The sequence below is a fragment of the Hypanus sabinus genome, chromosome 30 (genome assembly GCF_030144855.1).
Source record: "Hypanus sabinus isolate sHypSab1 chromosome 30, sHypSab1.hap1, whole genome shotgun sequence".
Taxonomy (NCBI): Eukaryota; Metazoa; Chordata; class Chondrichthyes; order Myliobatiformes; family Dasyatidae; genus Hypanus; species Hypanus sabinus.
In genome coordinates this window covers 11,616,466-11,636,915 of record NC_082735.1, presented here as the reverse complement: position 1 = coordinate 11,636,915, position 20,450 = coordinate 11,616,466, and positions in this window count along the sequence as shown.

The following is a 20,450-nucleotide window of genomic DNA, read 5'->3' as shown; positions in this document are numbered from 1 at the left end:
AATAATTAAATTTGAATCTTGAACCTTCGTTTCTCTGGACACCACCACTTCCACAGTGCACCCAGAAAGTGAGGTCTTGCTCCAGCTCTATTCCCCCTGCACCGACTCCTGACCTGCTGTTTTTTTAGCCACAGGTTCCACCCTCCTATTGCAGGAAAGCAGCGTCTGGCGAGTTCTCCGCAGCACCACATCCAGGAAGGCACTCGCGGATCAGTGCCCAGCCTTGGAAATTTTCCTCCACTTCATTTCCTCCTCATTCCGTCTTTGGCTGGAGGCTTAAAATTGTAGACTTCAAACTGTACACTATTCATTCTGTAGTGTCCACTGCCTGCAATTGAACCTGAAACCTTGAACTAAAATGATAGTCATGATCAAGTTAAAAACTCACTGACAGCCTTTCTGCCGCAAGATTTCACTTGCTCTTCATCTCTATCCCAGAATGCACCTGGAGCTCAACAGCAACCAGTCTTCAGATCTGAATGTGGATTGTGAATGCAGCTCAGAACAGTGGTCTCCTGGAGCTGCAAACTGGGGTTGATTGCAGACAAGGGAACACTCCATTGACCTGAGATGTCTGCATATGCATGAATTCAATAAACACCCCATTCATCTCAGATGTCTACAGAGGTATGACTACAGCTCACTAATAACAGTTATTAACTCTAATCTTGGGTGCATTCTTGTGAAGATCTAGGTGTCTGAAAATGATATGTAACTCAAAGGAAGAACTATGAATGCATTATAACTATAGAAATTATCCTTTGGTCTTTAGCATATAAAAGTATGATGCAATATTAGGTCAAGGAGCTGTTGTGATGGAAAATAACTTGTTCTTTGAGTCTCAACAGTAGAGGCCTGGGCCCACATAGTTTTAATAATAAGGAATTTATTTACAAGGGGAAGTCGGGACAACACAAGCAACTACAATATTCTAACAAAAAACGCTTAGGGTTAACACATGTGGGGAAGGTCAGGTTGGCTGTACAATACATAGAAAGCGGTGTGGGGACAGGTTTATGGTTACACATACAAAGAACAAGGGAAAAGCAGTAAAACAGCTATCCCCCTTGACCTTGGATAGCAGTGGCTCCCTTACCAGGACAAACGATAAACCTTCCCAAACATAAATCAATGTACTTACCTTCAATGAGGTGGTCTGTAAGAGAGACCGATCCAGGGACAAGTCTCACCTTTTATAGCATGGGGCTGGGCGAGATAATCCAATTAAGGTGACCAATAATTTAGGTGTGCATTGATTGGTTGGGAGGGACCAAATGTTGATTGGCATGTGGTGTGTCCTCCGACCAGCCAGGTGGCAGTGCATCCGTCACGTGGCCTGTATCTCTGGATACAGGAGCCTCTCTCCAGAGTGACTTCAAATGCTGTCGGCTTGTGAGACCTGAATAAAGACTTTTATACTAACAACTGCATGTCTCTCCATTGGTTTTTGTTGACAGTCACAACGAGCATCAGGTGCATTGGTGGAGTGTGGAGTCATATAAGGGCTACATAAGATAAAGGAAGGAAAGTTCCCTCTCTGAAATACATTAGTGTACTGGATGAGTTTCCACCAGAATTTGGGAATCTCATGATTATTCTTGATGAAACAAGATGATCTCAAAATTCCAAATTTTAATTTAAAAGCTTGGATTCAAATTCCTCCAGTTGGCATGATGGAATAGTGGAATCAAGGGTCCGATGCTCTGACTACCAGTCAGTGATTTAACCACAATTCCATTGTACCCAAAAACGCACATAATGTGCAAAAATATCAGGCAAGTATAAATTAAAGCAGAGAAAGGATAACATTGGTCAGAATCTAGAGCACCACACACAAAACGCTGGAGGAACTCAACCAGCCAAGTGACAGCTAGAGGGGATAACAGTTGCTGGAAGAGGGGCAGAAGCCAGACAAAGATGGTGGGGAAATGGAAGAGAAATAGCTGGCAGGTGACAGGTGAAACTAGTTGAGGGAGAAGGTAGGTGGGTGGGGAGTGAAGTGAGGATCTGGGAGATAATAGTGAAAGCGAGAAGCTAACCAGAATCTACTCTTTTGCCATGGGGCCCAGTTGTGAGATCACAATCTCCCTGCCAATTTATGAAAGCTATTTTTGTGGAAAATATTTGACGCACTTTGCTCAATTAACGTAATATTTCCAACCATTCCTCTCAATTGGCATTAATTGAACAATGCCATTCAGAGGTCCCACTCACAGAACAGGTAAGGGGAAAGTTATACTGTGGCAGAATGTGAGCACATTGTCTAATCGATGGATCAGGACACAATCAGTTGATCAGACAGTTAACATTCATAATGTGAGTCACTTCTAAAACAGCCTTCATTCCATGGAGCAAGACGGAGCCTACTTATATATCTGATCATTAATAACCTGGTGATGTTCAATGAGGTTTCATATCCAATTAACACATTTTAAAGCATTGTAATCTAAGGAAGCAGTGCAAAGCAAGATCCCACAGAATGCAACGTGATTAGTACTGAGATAGAAATGTTAATGAGAGAAGTCCTTGGCCTTTAATTGAGAGCGCTACAACTGATTAAACTTCCAGTTTAAAACGGAGCTACTGAAAGTGGATGACAACTTACTGACAGTTCTCAAAGCAAGAATTACTACTAGGTACTTTATTAATAACACACTCTCTGCAAGAAAAATTATAGTAAACAATCACCTCAAACAATGAAGCGGCGAGTGAAGGCGAGGCTGACTCGAGGGTTGGGGCGTGCGGGTGTGAGCGAGGTCGAGGAGAACTGCTTGGAGTCGGAGACGGAATTGGAGCATGCGGAGCGGAGGAAAGTCAGGGCCGGAGGAGTTTCAGAGCCGGTCCACCTAAACCGAGAGCAAGGTTATATCAATCTAAGCACCAGGCCGATTTGGAAGGGTTGGGTCTGGGCTGGAACATGGCGGCAGGCTCCAGGCCCAGAGCACATCAATGCGACAGAGCCCATGTCCTAGAGCGAGGAGCGACCTGATGTTTGACTGATTTAAACGGATGAATTGAAAAGGCAGTGTATCAGGACCAGAGGCAAGGCTCAGACCAGTTCTCTCGCTGCTCTGCAACTTCTGCTCGGCTTTTCGCTGCGGCAAGGCTGAGGCTTTGGGCCTGCTCCGGCTTCTCTGGGCTTTGTGCTTAGGAACTCACTTTTCTTCCAAATACTGTTTGCGCGGTTTGATCTCTTTCTTCTCTCTCTCTCTCTCTCTCTCTCTGCACATTGGGAGTTTGTTGGATTTTTCTTAGTGGGTTCTTTAGGGTTTCTTGTTTTGTGGCTGCCTGAAAGGAGGCACGTCCCAAGGTTGTATAATGTAGACATACTTTGATAATAAATATGTTCTGAACTTTGAGTTACACAGCAAGTAGAAACCATCTGGAGCTTTTGTGTGGTGGGAGTTCAGCACGTTCTGGAGGACCGCAGGGCCTGTGCCAGGACTTAACATTCTGTGCTCTTGGTACTAACACAGGGCAAAAACATTGTCAAATGATCCATTTCCCATCACCACTTCATTCCCGTTAATAGCCATAAAATTTTATTCATTGTTTATGCATCAGTTGCGGCACCATGCAAGGATTTTTGTTTCTTGAGCCAGAGTTGGGCAGACGAGGGTTCAAGTTTTGTAAGTTAACTTCTGCCAAGTCTTAGCCCATTAGTGCAGAGTGTTAAAGAGATTCCTGTCCTGTCAGAGAAGCAGACTTTTTGTGGCTGAATGCCCATGGTAACCTCTGAATGACAGGGTTGCCTGGGTAATATTTAATCCTGAACCAACATAACTATCCTTTCTGGTCACACATGTACATGAGGGACATGGGTGTGCATATATTGGCTACCGCATGACTAAAGTAACCACACTTGTTCATGAAGTAACCTAGGATATCCCCAGCTCAAGGAACACCTGATGAAAATACAAGCACAGTACTGTACATTTACTGACGCTTGGCTTTGACTCATGGCTTGGCTCATTTTAAAACGTCACTGTATGGATTCAACACCAATTTGTCCTTGGATCTTTGATTCGTCTTCCAAGTGAAACAGATCAGATTAGAAATTGAACATGATTTCAGTCTTAAGCAAATGTGGCTTGAAGAGCTAAAGAGCTATCTTGTGGAATTAATTGATCATGAAACAAATAAAAGGGATGTACACACACACACACACCATTCTATTCTGCAGATACATCTCCCTTTGCCTGTTAGCCAGGATACAGCGGAAAGTCTCCCATTAAAGATATATCAATCTCTTGGTTTCAAGGGGACTGCATACAAAATAAGGAAATGGACAGAGCTACAATTGATTAGCAATTAATTTTCAGAGCTAAAGTCATGTCTTGTATCTGGGGACAGTTGTAGAATACCCAGTTTGTTATTAAAATACTGACTGGTCTCTATGGTCAAGCTTTCTATCGTCTCTATTCTTCTATTCTCTCTGTGGACAAGCTTTTGTCAACCTTGTCACTTTGGATATGATGAGGGGAAAGAAGTCAGACATGACATCACTTTGTCAGTACCCTGAACATCCTCCATTGCCCACACTAAGTAACAGACTCCCATTCCTGGGGCCTCATTTGCCCAAGGCACGTGATTTGCTTTAGCTCTTGGTACATTATTGATCCTAGCAACACACACGAAATACTGGAGGAAGGGAACATGTCAGGCAGCATCTATGGATGGAAATGAACAACTGACATTTCAGGCTGAGACGACTTCACCATTCTTGATGAAGGGTCTCAACTCAAAACGTTGACTGTCCATTTCCCTCCGTAGATGCTGCCTGGCCTGCTGAGTTCCTTCAGCATTTTGTTTGCATTCCTCTGTGTTTCCAGCATTTCCAGAATCTCTTCTGTCTGTATTATTGACTCTGGTCCCTAAATTATCTGCCTCCCATGTTCAGTTCCTTAAAACGGCAGCTCTCCAGGGTACGTTAATCCAAGCTCAGTTCCTTAAGACAAACTGCTTTTGGTACATCACTCAGCTTAGATCTTTAAAACATCTGCTTTCCAAGGTACATTTCATGACTTGTTGACTGGGGAAAGTATAGAGGCATTGAATGTTACAGAAGGGAACTGGGTGTCACAGTAGCGAAGCGGTTAACATAATGCTGTCCGCAAGGAGTTCGTACGTTCTCTCTGTGACCACATTGGTTTCCTCCCAAAATCCAAATACTTATGGTTAGAGTTAGTGAGCTGTGGGATGATGCCCAAAGCATGGCTACAATTCCGGGTCCTCGCTGATTGAGTTGATGCAAACGATGCATTTCACTGTATGTTTTTGATGCACAGGTCACAAATAAAGCTCATCTTTATCTTTATCTTTATCAATTTCATAAGGCAGCAGGGATGAGAACTGTCTTGTTCAGCTTATGATCAAATTTTTCCTCTGTCTAACCCATCATCTAACAAAAATGATGATCGTGCAGCTTTTGTACTGGATGAAACCTGCCAGCTGAGTGTAAAACCCAATTCCTCACTCAACTGTGTGACTCATATTAACTCCTGAGCCATTGGTGGAAAGACCATTGGTAACAAATTGTATTTACGTGGCTCCCTTCTCATTCTCAGTACAGCCATGTCACATTAATATGCATTTTTATTCTTGATGAAGGACAAATGACAAACATCTTCAAACCCTTTCTTAAAGGAGCAGCAGAGTCATCTGAAAATGAATTCCCAGGACTGTACCCCAGAACGAGTGCTGTTGCAATCCACTGTCACATCAGGAGGGAGTGGGGTGCCCAACTGCACCTCCTTGGGCCATGTTGCAAATAGGTTTAACCTGCGGAAAAGGCTAATACCAGGGGGCATGATTATAAGGTGATTTGGGGAAAGTTATAGCTGGGGTCAGAGGTAAGTTTTTGACAGAGTGAGTGGTGACTGTGTAGAATGCCCTGCCAGGGGTGGTGGTAGTGGCAGATTACTGTTAGAGGATTTTAGGTAGGCACATGGATGATAGAAAAAGGGGGTGCTATATAGGGTTAGATAGATTTTAGTCTATAAGGTAAAAGGCCAGCACACCACAATGGGCCAAGAGACCTGTGTCATGCTGTAATGTTTTTGATGTTCTCTGTCCCACTGAATAGAGCAGGCACTGAGAGTGGAAGTCCCCTACTGCTTGCTCCCCTTCACTCTTGATGTTCTGAAGGTTTTATCGACCTATGCTTTTCTTTTGCTCCTAAGATACTGCCTGAAACCCAGATTTCCTTCTTCTGGTCCATAGAATCGCAGACTCATACAGCACTCCTTGTCTATGCCGACCTACTAATCCCACTTACCAGCACTTGATCTGCAACCTTTTGATGTCTAAGTGATACAAGTACTTATTTTGATTTATTTTAGAGCTGTGAGAGTTTCTGACATCACTAGCCCCTCTGGCAGTGCATAGCAACCATTCTATGGGTAAAACAAATTCTTCCTTCAGGCTCTTTAAACCTCTTCTCCCCAGTTCCCTGGATGAGATCATAAGACCATAAGACAATAGGAGAAGAATGAGGCCATCTGACCTATCGAGTCTGCTCCGCCATTCAACCATGACTGATCCTTTTTAATCTCCTCCTCAACCCCAGTTCCCGGCCTTCTCCCCGTAACCTTTGATGCCATGCCTATCAAACCCTATCTTAAATACACCCAATGACCTGGCCCCCACAGCTGCACGTGGCAACAAATTCCACAAATTCGCCACCCTTTGGCCAAAGAAATTTCTCCGCATCTCTGTTTTGAAAGGGTGCCCCCTATCCTGAGGCTGTGCCCTCTTCTCCTAGACTCTCCCACCATGGGAAACATCCTTTCCACATCTACTCTGTCTAGGCCTTTCAACATTTGAAAGGTTTCAATGAGATCCCCCTCTTCCTTCTGAATTTCAGTGAGTACAGAGCCAGAGGATTCTTTGATATTTCTCCCACTTGTTCTCTTGGGCCCACACTGTGGGACTCTGGGCTGTGATACTAGTTTGCTTTCTAATGATTTTTTTTTTGCAATGGTGTTATTGACAAACTATGATAGTACATTTCCTTTTTTAAGAACAGCATATATTTCTTCTTTACAGAACAATGTGAGTGACTATTACCTCTGGTGCAGTACTGCAATGATAAGCAACCTCTGCTTACATCATGCTCTACAGTGAGTCAGGAGAGTCACACAGCAGAGAAACAGCCCTCTGAGTACATGCTGACCAGCAAGCACCCACCTACACCAATCCTATCCTAAACCCGGTAATACACACAAAATGCTGGAGGGCCCAGACCCTTTATCAAGCCTGGAAAATTGAGATCAGGAGTCAGAATAAGAAGGTGGAGGGAGGAGAGGAAGAGGTACAAGGTAGCTGGTGATAGGTGAAACCGGGAGAGGGGGAGGGGTGAAGTAAAGAGCTGCGAAGTCTATTGGCGGAAAGAGATAAAAGGCTGAAGAAGGGGGAATCTGATAGGACCGGACAGGAGGCCATGGAAGAAAGGGGAGGGGGAGGAGAGGAACCCAATTGCTGCAGGCCACAGCCACAGAGCCAATTCAGCACTACAACTGGTCGAGGAGCCCGATTGCTGCAGGTCACAGCCACGGAGCCAGTTCAGTGCCGAGGCAAGTAAAGCCTCTCAGAGTAGTAATCGGAACTCCAGTTTGCCCTTCGCCCAGGCCTCGACACCTTGATCCTTTTAATCTGGCAAATCTCGGTTTCCACTCTTGGGCCTGGGCTCCATCACTTCAATCCAGGCCAATATTTCATTCGGGCCCCAAATCCGCTCCAGCAACGGCCACTGCAGCCATACCTGCATACTCAGGAGTACAGTTCACTGAATCCTTCAGGATACTGCAAAAACGCCAAGTTATTTAGCTGGTTCAGGCAGAACTCCAAATGAGAGAGTTCAGGCTGCGGGTTGCAGTGATCGTTGTCCCAAGAAACTATATTTAGTAGAGTAGTTAGTAGTTTTGTTCTCTACTTGCAAAATGTCACTATCCTGGGAGGGTTGCCCCTAGCTCCCTCCCTTTGTGGCAGCAAGACAGTGCAATATTTTACAATCACTGTAAGTTACAAAAAATAAATATGTACTGCAAAAGAGAACAACGGGGTATTTTTCATTGACCAGTCCTCAGCAGTCTGATGGCGTGTATTTAATATTTCAATATATTTGAGAAATCTTGTATAGATATTGTTTGGTTACCCATTCTTATTCATTTAAATATTAATTACGGATTCTATCTAAACATATGTTAATTGCATACATCATCACGCTAGCACATGATAAGGGCATGCCTCACTTAAAGACGAAGATACACGCACTTTCCCAGACTCGCGTGTTTTTCTTTGAATTAGTTTACTATTTTGAAGTTACAAAATATAACATTGGCAATGATGTATTTTTAAGATGAACCCAAGATGGCTACTGACTTGTTAAAGCAGAGCAAGATGTTTGAACTAAAAAAAACGCTGCGTGCAATGTTGAGTTTAAAAAAAAAACAGCCAGTATATACAGAGATGGTCTTCAGGAAGGAAGGGAAGGGAAGACATGACTGAGTTTTTTTTAAGTCAAAAAACCAGAAAACAGAAGAATTCACAAGTTCATAAAGAGTGAATACCAGGTAATAATAATCATTCAAAAAGAAATCAGAAATGGCCAGCTACATCGAAAAGATTGACGAGTTTTATTATACAACGAGTAATTGACTCATAATAAACACAAGCCAAGACCCTTTGTCGAAGGCCCGACACGTTGACTGCTCGTTTCAACGGATGCTGCCTGACCTGCTGAGTTCATCCAGCTTATTTGTACATGTTGAGTAATTGACTCATGTACACTGAGCTATTGGAACAAGCTTTTGAAACAAATGAAATAGCCAATGTGAAGTGTGGGCTAATATTGCTGAGTTCTTTGGGCTTAACGACATATAATTTGCTTCAAAGTTTGACTGCTCCAATCAAACCATCCGAAACGAGCTTTGCTACTATTGTAAAAGTAATGCAGGAAAATTTAGAACCAAAGCCATTGTTGGTTGCAGAATGCTTTAGGTTTCATAAGCAGAATCAAAAAGAAGAGGAGTCCATTTCAGTGTAGGTAGTTAATTGAAGAGATTGTCTGAGCATTGTCAGTTCTGTAATGGTCTTAATGATACACTGAGAGATCATTTAGCTTATGGAATCATAAAATAGAGCATTCAAAAATGGCTCCTAACTGAAGCAGAGCAGCAGAAATTGCTATTTCAATGGAAACAGCAGACAGGGATACAGCTGAGTTGCAGTCAGGAATGAAAGCAAACGTGAATAAAATAGTATCATCAAAACAGAAGCATGCTGGCCAAACAAATTGTGTTATTGTTGTGGCAGGGGCTTACATGCCCCATACCAATACAGGTTTAAGGGTACATCTTACAGAAAATACTACAAAGTAGAACACATACAAAGTGCATGTCAAGCAGACAAAAATAAATGGACTGCTCAGGAAAGAGAAAAAAATCTAAAAAGTCAAGTTGCAGTTTCAATAGGAGCACTAATGTACATGCTATTGATGAAAAGTCTGATGACGGGAGTGACACAGGACTGGTTAGCCCTGAGAGTAACAATATGAAAACTAACAGGAGATAAGATATATCATACGCCAGAAGTGAACTACAAATTAATTAAAATGTTTCAGCTGTATCAGCCATGTCACAAATTTTCAAATGGCATTTCAAAGATGCTAAAATGAAGCCTGCAGATATTCAATTAAGAACTTACACTGGGAAAAGGTAATTCCTGTGGGAATGGCATTCATGGCAGGAAAATATAACAACCAACAAACCAGATTGAGCTTGTATGTGGTAAAAACAAAATGACCAGCATTGTGGGGCCATGACCAGATAAAACAACTGCAACTTGATCGAAGATCCATCCACAGTTTGTATGCCACATCCCCTTCACTGAAGCATAGGAAAGCAAATTAAGAAAGATACTGGATGATGCCACAGCAGTGTCCAAGCATGCCATTGGAAAACTCAAACATATCAAGGTAAAATAGTGTTAAATGCAAATGCTACACTCAAGTTCTACAAAGCCCATCTGGTTTCTTATACCATAAAGTAGCCAGTGAGCTGGATTGCACGGAGGCTGAAGGAATTCTTCTCCAGGTTTGAGTGGAGCCAGTGGGCAATGCCAGTCGTCCCAGTAGCCAAGAAGAATGGCAATCCAGTACTAAAAGTAGATCAATACCCTTTGCCCAGGATAGAGGATATTCTTGCAAATCTTTCTGGAGGAAAACACTTCAGCAAAGTGGACTTAGCTGAGGCTTACATACAGATAGAGATGGAAGAGTCCAAACTATTTTTTTTTACCATAAACACTCACAGTAGACTTTAATGCTATAGTAGGTTTATTTCTAGAGTGGCATCTGCCCCTGCTCTACAGCAGTGAGCTATTATGGAGCAGGCATTGCAAGGCTGCCCAGGCACTCAGTGTTAATCTGGATGACATCGTTGTTACCAGTGAGGATGACAAGGAAACTCAAGACTGTGTTAAAAAGATTTGAAGATTTTGGGCTCGGAGCATGATGTAACAAGTGTGAATTCTTCAAAATCAACCATCACTTACTGCGGTCACACCACTTACGCACAAGATTTACACAAAAAAAATTAGTCATGGTAAATGCCCCAAGCCCAAAGGACATGTTACAATTGTGGTCGTTTTTAGGATCTGTCAACTACTGTAACAAGTTCCTGCCAAATCTGGATACTGTGCTCCACACCTTGAACTAATTACTGCAGATCAGGAAGAAAAGGCAATGGACTAAGCAGTGTGAGGTGGCTTTCAAAAAAGGTAGAGGAAATGGTGATGTCAGACACTATACTGACACATTATGATCCACGTCACCCCACGAAGCTTGCTTGTGACACCTTGCCTTATGTTATAGGTGCAGTCATGTCACATGTAATGAATGATGGAAATGAAGGCTCCATAGTATTTGTATCATGTTCCCTTAACCCTGCAGAGAAAAAATACACACAGATTAATAGAGATACTGTAGCGGTGTGCTACAAGCAGCGCTAAAATTACGACACGGAGTCGGTAACTGCAGTCGAAGGAAAAACTTTATTCGAAAACTTCAGCCTCACTTTTAAGCCTCTGTCAACCGGCCCCCCATGGCGAAGAGGCTCCAAAGCTCTGTGCTCGCAAACCCCCGTAGGCTATCTAATTGTGAGTCGGTTCGGATACGCTAGGAAATGAGGCGCTACATAACCCCCCCCCAGAACCGGCGATACACCCCCCAATGTCCACAGCCTGGGCCAGAACCTGCTTGGGAGGTCGGCCTCTGCGCCGAGGCGCCGGAAACTCGGCCGGTTGCGCCAGGTCCACATGGGCCGGCTTGAGGCGGTCCACCGTGAAAACCTCCTCCTTCCCCCCAACGTCCAGCACGAACGTGGACCCGTTGTTCCGGAGCACCGTAAACGGCCCCTCGTATGGCCGCTGCAGCGGTGGCCGATGCCCGCCCCTTCGTACAAACACAAACTTACAGTTCCGTAGGTCTTTGGGTACGCAGGTCGGGTGCCGCCCATGCTGTGAAGTGGGTATGGGGGCCAGGTTACCGAGCTTCTCGCGAAGTCTGCCCAGGACTGCAGCGGGTTCTTCCTCTTGCCCCCTCGGGGCTGGTAGGAACTCCCCGGGGACGGCCAGGGGCGCACCGTATACCAACTCGGCCGACGAGGTGAATGTGGGCTGGTACACCAAAGCGGGATATCCAGGTGGCGAGCAGGGCTCGGGCGCAAGATTCGGAGGTGGTGTCGGTGAGCGGGACCGCCTCTGGCCATCTTGTGAACCGGTCCACGATAGTCAGGAGGTAACGCGCTCCGCGCAACACTGGCAGGGGGCCCACGATATCCACATGAATGTGGTCGAAACGCCGGTGGGCGGGATGGAACTGCTGCGGTGGGGCTTTGGTGTGCCGCTGAACCTTGGCCGTCTGGCAGTGCATGCACGTTCTGGCCCATTCACTGACCTGTTTGCGGAGACCGTGCCAAACGAACCTGCTGGAAACCAGCCGGACAGTTGTCCGGATGGAGGGATGCGCCAAGTTATGAATGGAGTCGAAAACACGTCGCCGCCAGGCTGCGGGGACGACCGGACGGGGCTGGCCGGTGGCGACGTCACAGAGTAGGGTCCTCTCACCTGGGCCCATGGGGAAGTCCTGGAGCTGCAAACCAGAGACTGCAGTCCTGTAACTCGGAATCTCCTCATCTACCTGCTGTGCCTCTGCCAGTGCCTCAAAGTCTACCCCTTGGGAAAGGGCATGAACAGTAGGGCGAGAGAGCGCATCCGCCACGACATTGTCCTTACCCGAGACGTGCCGGACATCCGTCGTGTATTCAGAGATGTAGGACAGGTGGCGTTGCTGGCGGGATGACCAGGGGTCGGATGCTTTCGTAAACGCAAAGGTAAGCGGTTTGTGGTCCGTGAACGCGGTGAAGGGCCGACCTTCTAGGAAGTACCTGAAATGCCGGATTGCCAGGTAGAGCGCCAACAGTTCCCAGTCAAAAGCACTGTACTTGAGCTCGGGTGGCCGCAGGTGTTTGCTGAAAAACGCCAGGGGTTGCCAGCGACCTGCGATGAGCTGCTCCAGCACCCCACCGACTGCCGTGTTTGATGCGTCCACTGTGAGGGCGGTAGGGGTGTCCATTCTGGGATGTACTAGCATTGCGGCGTCAGCCAAAGCTTCCTTCGTTTGAACGAAAGCGGCGGCGGACTCCTCGTCCCAGGTAATGTTCTTGCTCGGACCCGACATCAGGGCGAACAGGGGGCGCATGATCCGGGCAGCTGAAGGGAGGAAGCGGCGGTAGAAATTGACCATACCTACGAATTCCTGAAGGCCTTTGATCGTGGTGGGTCGGGGGAAGTGGCGGACCGCATCTACCTTAGCGGGCAGAGGGGTTGCCCCGTCTTTAGTAATCCTGTGGCCCAGGAAGTCAATGGTATCAAGTCCGAACTGGCATTTGGCAGGGTTGATTGTAAGACCGTACTCACTCAGTCGGGCGCAGAGTTGACGGAGGTGGGACAGATGCTCCTGACGACTGCCGCTGGCTATGAGGATGTCATCCAAATAGATGAACGTGAAGTCCAGGTCCCGTCCCACCGCGTCCATTAACCGCTGGAACGTCTGTGCGGCATTCTTCAGGCCGAACGGCATGCGGAGGAACTCGAAGAGGCCAAACGGGGTGATGAGAGCCGTTTTGGGGACGTCGTCAGGATGCATCGGGATTTGATGGTACCCTCGGACAAGGTCGACCTTGGAGAAGATCCGGGCGCCGTGCAGGTTTGCCGCAAAGTCCTGAATGTGCGGCACAGGGTAGCGGTCCGGTGTGGTAGCCTCGTTCAGCCTGCGGTAGTCGCCGCACGGTCTCCAGCCCCCCGTCGCTTTGGGCACCATGTGCAGGGGGGAAGCCCAGGGGCTGTCGGACCGCCGGATGATCCCCAATTCCTCCATTCTCTGGAACTCCTCCTTCGCCAGTCGGAGCTTGTCCGGGGGAAGCCGCCGAGCACGGGCATGGAGGGGTGGTCCCTGTGTCGGGATGTGGTGCTGTACGCCGTGCCTGGGCATGGCTGCTGTGAACTGCGGTGCCAGAACCGATGGGAACTCCGCCAGGACCCTGGTGAAATCGTTGTCGGACAGCGTGATGGAGCCGAGGTGAGGGGCTGGCAACTGGGCCGCGCCCAGGGAGAATGTCTGAAAGGTCTCGGCGTGTACCAGTCTCTTCCTGGGCAGGTCAACCAGCAGGCTGTGAGCTCGCAAAAAATCCGCACCCAGAAGCGGTTGGGCTACGGCGGCCAGTGTGAAGTCCCACGTGAACTGGCTGGGGCCGAACAGTAGCTGCACCTGACGGGTGCCATAGGTCCTTACTGTGCTGCCATTCACGGCCCTCAGGGGGGGACCCGGTGCCCTGCTGCGGGTGTCGTAACTCGTCGGAGGTAAAACGCTGATCTCAGCCCCAGTATCGACCAAAAACCGGCGTCCCGACCTTCTATCCCACACATACAGGAGGCTATCCCGATGGCCAGCCGCCGTAGCCATCAGCGGCGGCTGGCCCTGGCGTTTCCCGGGAACTTGCAGGGCGGGCGGCAACGGCGGGCTTCTGCGCCCCACCGCTGGTGGTAGAAGCACCAGTGGTCATTGGGCCGGGGGTTAGTGGGCTCTGCGGCCGGGCCTGGACTGGTTTGCTGCCGGGAGCGTGGCTGGGAGATCTGTGCGATGGACGCCCCGCTCACCTTTTTGGCGTTCCACAGCAAGTCCGCCCGGGCTGCCACCTTCCGGGGGTCACTGAAATCCGCGTCGGACAGCAGCAGGCGTATGTCCTCGGGCAGCTGTGTCCTGGTCGAGGGAGCCCACCACGTAGTAGTAGCGGGTGTCTTCTGAGGTGATCCGGCGAACGTGGAATTGGGCTTCGGCTTGCTGGAACCATAGGTCCGGGCGCTGTGTCCAGAAACCCGGCAGTTTCAACGAAACCGCATGAACAGAGGCGGTGTCGGTCATTTCTGGTCCAAAAATCGTTTGGACCGTCGGGGTCACCAATTGTAGCGGTGTGCTACAAGCAGCGCTAAAATTACGACACGGAGTCGGTAACTGCAGTCGAAGGAAAAACTTTATTCGAAAACTTCAGCCTCACTTTTAAGCCTCTGTCAACCGGCCCCCCATGGCGAAGAGGCTCCAAAGCTCTGTGCTCGCAAACCCCCGTAGGCTATCTAATTGTGAGTCGGTTCGGATACGCTAGGAAATGAGGCGCTACAATACCTTGAGTTTGGTTTGGGGTGTCAACCATTACTTGTATGGGAGAGAGTTTACCTTCATTACAGATCATCAACCACTAGTGTCCATTTTCAATCCACAGAAGGGTGTTTCACCAGCAGCATAAGCGCAGAGATGGGCTCTGTTTCTTAGAGGACACAATTACAAGATCAAGTTCAGAGAATGGCTAAACATGGAACGGCTGATGGATTGCCCCGTTTACCCTTGGAAAAGGAAGTACTGGAAAAATTAGCTGAAAAACACAATCCTCCAGATGCATTCACCCGAACACAAATCAAAATTCTCCCTAGTATGGCAGAGATGATCGAAAAGAAAAGCAGAAAATACAAAAACACTGCCTCAGGTCTACATGGCAACCCAAAACGACTGGAACATGCAACACTTCCCCCATTTTTATCAGTGCCAGGATGAACTCGCCTTTGACGGTGGTTGCCTTGTGTAGGAATCAAGGGTTGTTGTACCGTACAAGCTGAGAGCTGAAGTGTTGGAGGAGCTATATGTTGATCATCTAGAATGAAACACTGGCCCAAAGGCTAGGCCACCATATCGTGCAGCTTTTCATGCACTGTACGGGATGAGAACTGTCCAGAAGATGCCAAGAACAGTGCCTCTCCATCCCTGGGAATGGCCTGCATTGCCTTGGCAAAGGTTGCACATGGGATTTGCTGGACCATTCATAGACACAATTTTATAGGTAGTAGTGTACGTAGCTACCAAGTGGCCAGGAGTGTTCCCAATAGCCTCTGCTGGAGCCTCACTATTGAGAAGTGCTTTTGCAAGGGCTAGTGTTCCAGAACACTTAGTCAATGACAATGGACCACAGTTTGTGGGGGAACGGTTTCAATCATTCCTAAAAATGAATGGAGGAAGACATATTACACCTGCTCTGTACCACCCAGCTACAAGTGGTTCGGCTGAAAGGTTTGTCCAGAGTCTAAAGAATGCACTGCGAGCGATGGCAGCAGAACACACTGCACCAACACTGAACCAGAAACTCGCCAATTTCCTCCTTGCATATCGCAATGCAGCGCACTCCACAACCAACAACCCGCCAACTGTGCTGCTCCTGGGTTGTCCCTCGCATTCAGACTTGGATCTCCTCAAACCCAATCTCAGAATGATGATCAGGACAAAGAGCAGAGACAAATTGAAAACTCCTTCAACAAGGGGGTTTGGTGTTTCACTTCTGGGCAAACAGTCCTGGCGAGGGACTACAGAGGTGATCAAAAGTGGGTACTTGGAAGGATTAAGGACAGAACTGGATCACTCTCCTACAAAGTGGAGATTGTATCTGATATCATCTGGAGATGACGCATCGATCATTTGCGGAGAGCAGAGTCGATTGACAGAGAAGTAAGTTGGCTAACGTTGTCAGAACCACTTCCTGCAGTTCCAAAGTCAGCTCCTACTACAACCATGGAGGAGGCCCCAGAACCTGAGATTGTTTCACAGCCACAAGCCTCAGCTACCAAGCAGAGTGATCCCCTGGTCAGTCAAGACATTATCCCACAAGAGTAAGAAATCCTCCTCAGTGATTAAATTCTTAGGCCTGAATGGGCCAATTTAAAATTTACTGTACCGTGGATGTCTGTATATAGTAGTTGTGCCATAGAAAATATTGTTTATATAGTTCAGATGAATTCTCAATTGAGTTGGGGTTTATAGCTAAGCAGGGAGAAATGTTGTGTAGTTGATATTTCAATAATATTTGAGTAGCCTTGTAATATATATATATATATTGTTTGATTAGGCATTCTTGTTCATTTAAATAATTATTTGTGGGTTATATTTAGTAATACATTAATTGCAAAAGTCATCATACAACCAAATGATATGGGCGCACCTTGCATAAAGCAAAGATAAAGATACGCCCACATTCCTGGACTCCAGTGTTTTCTCTTGAATTAGTTTAACGTCTTGAAGCTACAAAACAAAGCAGATGGATGCCGGCATCTGCGGATTTGATTTTCTGTCGACAGTGCTCGTCTTGGAGGCCCTTTGATGTTTAATTCTATTGAAGTGCTATACAAATGCACTTTGCTCTAGTTGAAAAGTGCCTGAGTGGGAATGTTTCTGTTGAGAATTGAATTCCGGCTCTTGGTGTTACTAGTAAAGCTGTAATACGAATGAGAAGAACCATGCTGAGAATGTTTGTAGCAGGTGTTGTTGAACATAATATTCAAACACTCAAGCACAAGAAATTCTTTACTCACTGAACCTGCTCAGCTTCACCTGGAGACAGAATTCACCACATCTCACCGACTGCCGCATCTTATCATTTCACTCTTATCTGTGCCCCTCGTCTTTTGGCTGTCGTGGCAGAACTCAATAGAGATGAAGCTGTACAGGGCATTGTGAAGTTCATAGCTGAACTCGACTGTCAAAACAACCTTTGTCAGGGAGGCTCAGCCAGTCCATAAAATAAGATGGTGGTTGGCAGAAGATGATGAGTTGGATGCAGATGCTTTCAGTTCTGTGCTCGGGTCAGGAGGTGGTCAGGAGGAGCACAGAAATGCTGGCACAGGGACACTTAAAATTGTAGAAAAGTAAGTGGAAACTCTAGCACTGCTATTTTTGGAAGGACTGTATCTCTTGATGGCCATGAGTCACTCATCTGTTTTCACATATGAAATAAGTGCTAATGCACAGTACCCAAGTGTCAAGTGTCTGACTGGTAAAACATTAAGCTACAATGATGTATGTAACTCAGGAGAATTAGAAAACACTAAGGTGTTGCAATACTTTAATACTGATGCTGAGTGTGAGAACAGAATTGGTAGTTTACTGCTACCTGATTACAAATTCTTGTATTTTACCGAAGTAAAAGACCTTCTCAAAACCCAGGAGATTTCACAGTAGAACATCACTCACTAGGAGCATCAGCCCAACCATGACTATCCATTGATCTTGAAGCGGCCATGGTACCAAAAAGCATAAGGAAAAACGTATTTCCACTAAACATACATACAAGCCTTTACACACGCACACAAGCACGCACACCAATTGCTCACAGAGTTGTTAGCTTTTCAGAAAGACAGCAGATGAAGGGATTTTGGAAGCTTTATAACTGTTCCTTCTGAGAGTAAGCCTGAAGTAAACAAACAGATTCAGATTGTATTAGCTTTACTTCTCACATAAACATCAAAACATACGGTGAAATGTGTTGTTTGCGTCAATGACCAACACAGTCCAAAGGTGTGCTGGAGGAAGCCCTCGAATATTGCCATACTTCCAGTATGGACAGAGCATGCCCAGAACTCGCTAAACCCTAACCCTTACATCTTTTTTAGAATGTGGGAGGAAACCAAAGCACCTGGAGGAAACCCAATAATGAGTAATGTGTTGAGTGCTAGGCATGGTGGACCCACCACGGCACAAGAAAGAATCGGTTACTTGGCACCTAAAGCCTGCCTCCCCCTCAGTACAATCGTGGCTGATCTGCATCGGGCCTCATCTCCTCTTCTATGTCAGGTCCACAAAACCCTCAACTCCCTGATCATTCAAAAATGTATTTGCCTTCCTTTTAAAAATCTTCCGTGTTCTAGCCTCCACAGTCATCTGGGACAGAAAATTCCAAGATCCATTACCTGAGGTATACAAGACTTTCACCATTTATCATAACTACGTTCCCTTGTTTGAGAATCTCCCTTAGGTGGAAGCATCATAACATCTTTCTCCCCTCCATAGATTCTGCCTGACCTGCTGAGTTCCTCCAGCATTTTGCATGTGTCATCTCAACATCTGCCTTGTTGTTTCCAGTTCGGATCCTATATACTCAAATAAGGCCACCCCTTATCTTCCAAACCCCTGAAAACTACAAGCCTACCGTACTTAGATCTTCATCATAGGACAACCCTATCATTACCTGAATTAGCCCAGAGAACGTTTTCCAAATTACCTCCAATGGAAGGACCAAAACTGTACACAGTACTCCAGATGTGGCTATACCAGGAACATGTATAATTGCAATAATATGTCGGAAAGTGACTAGAAGCATACCAAGAACTTGAAGGGTTAAAATCTGACAACAGTTTGCCCAAACTAATGTCAATTGTCCTAAATGGATGGTGAATCTGTGGAATTCACTGTGGTGTAAAAGGTTATGGGGAGAAGGCAGGAGAATGGGTTTGAGAAGGAAAGTAAATCAGCCGTGATCAAACGGCAGCAGATTTGATGAGTCAATTAGTCTAATTCTATTTCTATGTCCTATGGTCCAAATATAAGAGCTCAAATCACGTCTGCTCTGCCATTACATCATGGCATTACATCTGTTATCTGTCATCTGTCATCTGTTATCTGTCATCTGTTATCCATTACATCTGTTATCTGTCATCTGTTATCCATTACATCTGTTATCCCTCACAACCCCATTCTCCTTCCTTCTGCCCATAACCTTCGACCCCCTCTCTAATCAAGAACCTATCAACTTCTGCTTTAAATATATTCAATGACTTGGCCTCCACAGTCATCTGTGGCAATGAATTCCACAGATTCGCCAGCCTCTGGCTAGAAAATTCAAGGAAGAAATGCCTTATTCCTCAGAATAAAGATCTTTCAATCTGCCAAATAAAAATCAGCAAAAAATATGGCAAAAATAAACCTTGAAAGTGTTAAAAGCATTAATAGATATTGGCAAATTAGTAATTTGCAATGTGAAATGTGATTTGCAATTATCTGCTGTAAACTGTATCAACATCAACAGTGCACAAATGAGTAAACCATCAAGCGCTTTTGCCATTGAATCGAATAAATAAATTAACTTCTTTTGCTAATGTTCACATTGGGTCCTTACGTAATTGCAAGCTGCCAGGTGCACGGCTGATGAAAGGTTCAGGAGGAGTGAGAATCAGTGGGAGCCGAGCTGCAGCTGGCAGAGCACTGTGCCGTGGGGAGCAGGGGCAATGAGGACCACGAAGAATATCGGCGAGCTCAAGCAGATTGCGCAGACAGCCAAAACATTGCAGCAGTTCAGAAAAGGAATGATGGCAGATTTAGCCCTTGAAGGGGGCAGAACAATATACTAAAACAAGCATGTTTGAGGGCCTGGCTTGTGGAAGGAGTCTGGTACAGTTAATTACGGGTAACTCACTCTCCTCTCAGTCAGATGGCTGGTTGTTGCTCTCCAGAGCCCCGAGCGCAAGGTCGCCTTAATGATGTGCTGAAGGAAGGCTGTACTGTCAGAGCATCAGGTGTAAATTTATTGATTGATTTATTATTGTCATATGTACTGAGTTACAGCAAAGTACGCTTTGATTTACATTGTGTCCATACAGATCATTTCACCACATCTAGGACCAGAGGGAGCAGACCCTGAATAGAAGGATGCCCCTTTAGAACAGAGGTGAGGGGGGAATTTCTTTAGCCAGAGGGTACTGAATCTATGAAGTTCATTGCCACAGGCAGCAGTTCAGGCCAAGTTACTGGGTTTTTTTTAATTAGTTTTTTTATACATTTTCTACATAACTACAGATAAAAAAAACCCAGATCAAAATGAAGAACATTGATACAGTGCAAAAATATACAATAATAATATGATACAAAGAAAGATAATTGAGAAAGCACCCAAATTGAAAACATGTAAAATTAGTAACCTCCCCAAGCCCCGCAACAAAAAAAACTCCAGACCAACCACAACACAATATAGAGAATATAAATCAGGACAATCAAACCCCCAAAACTGTAAATACACTTAACA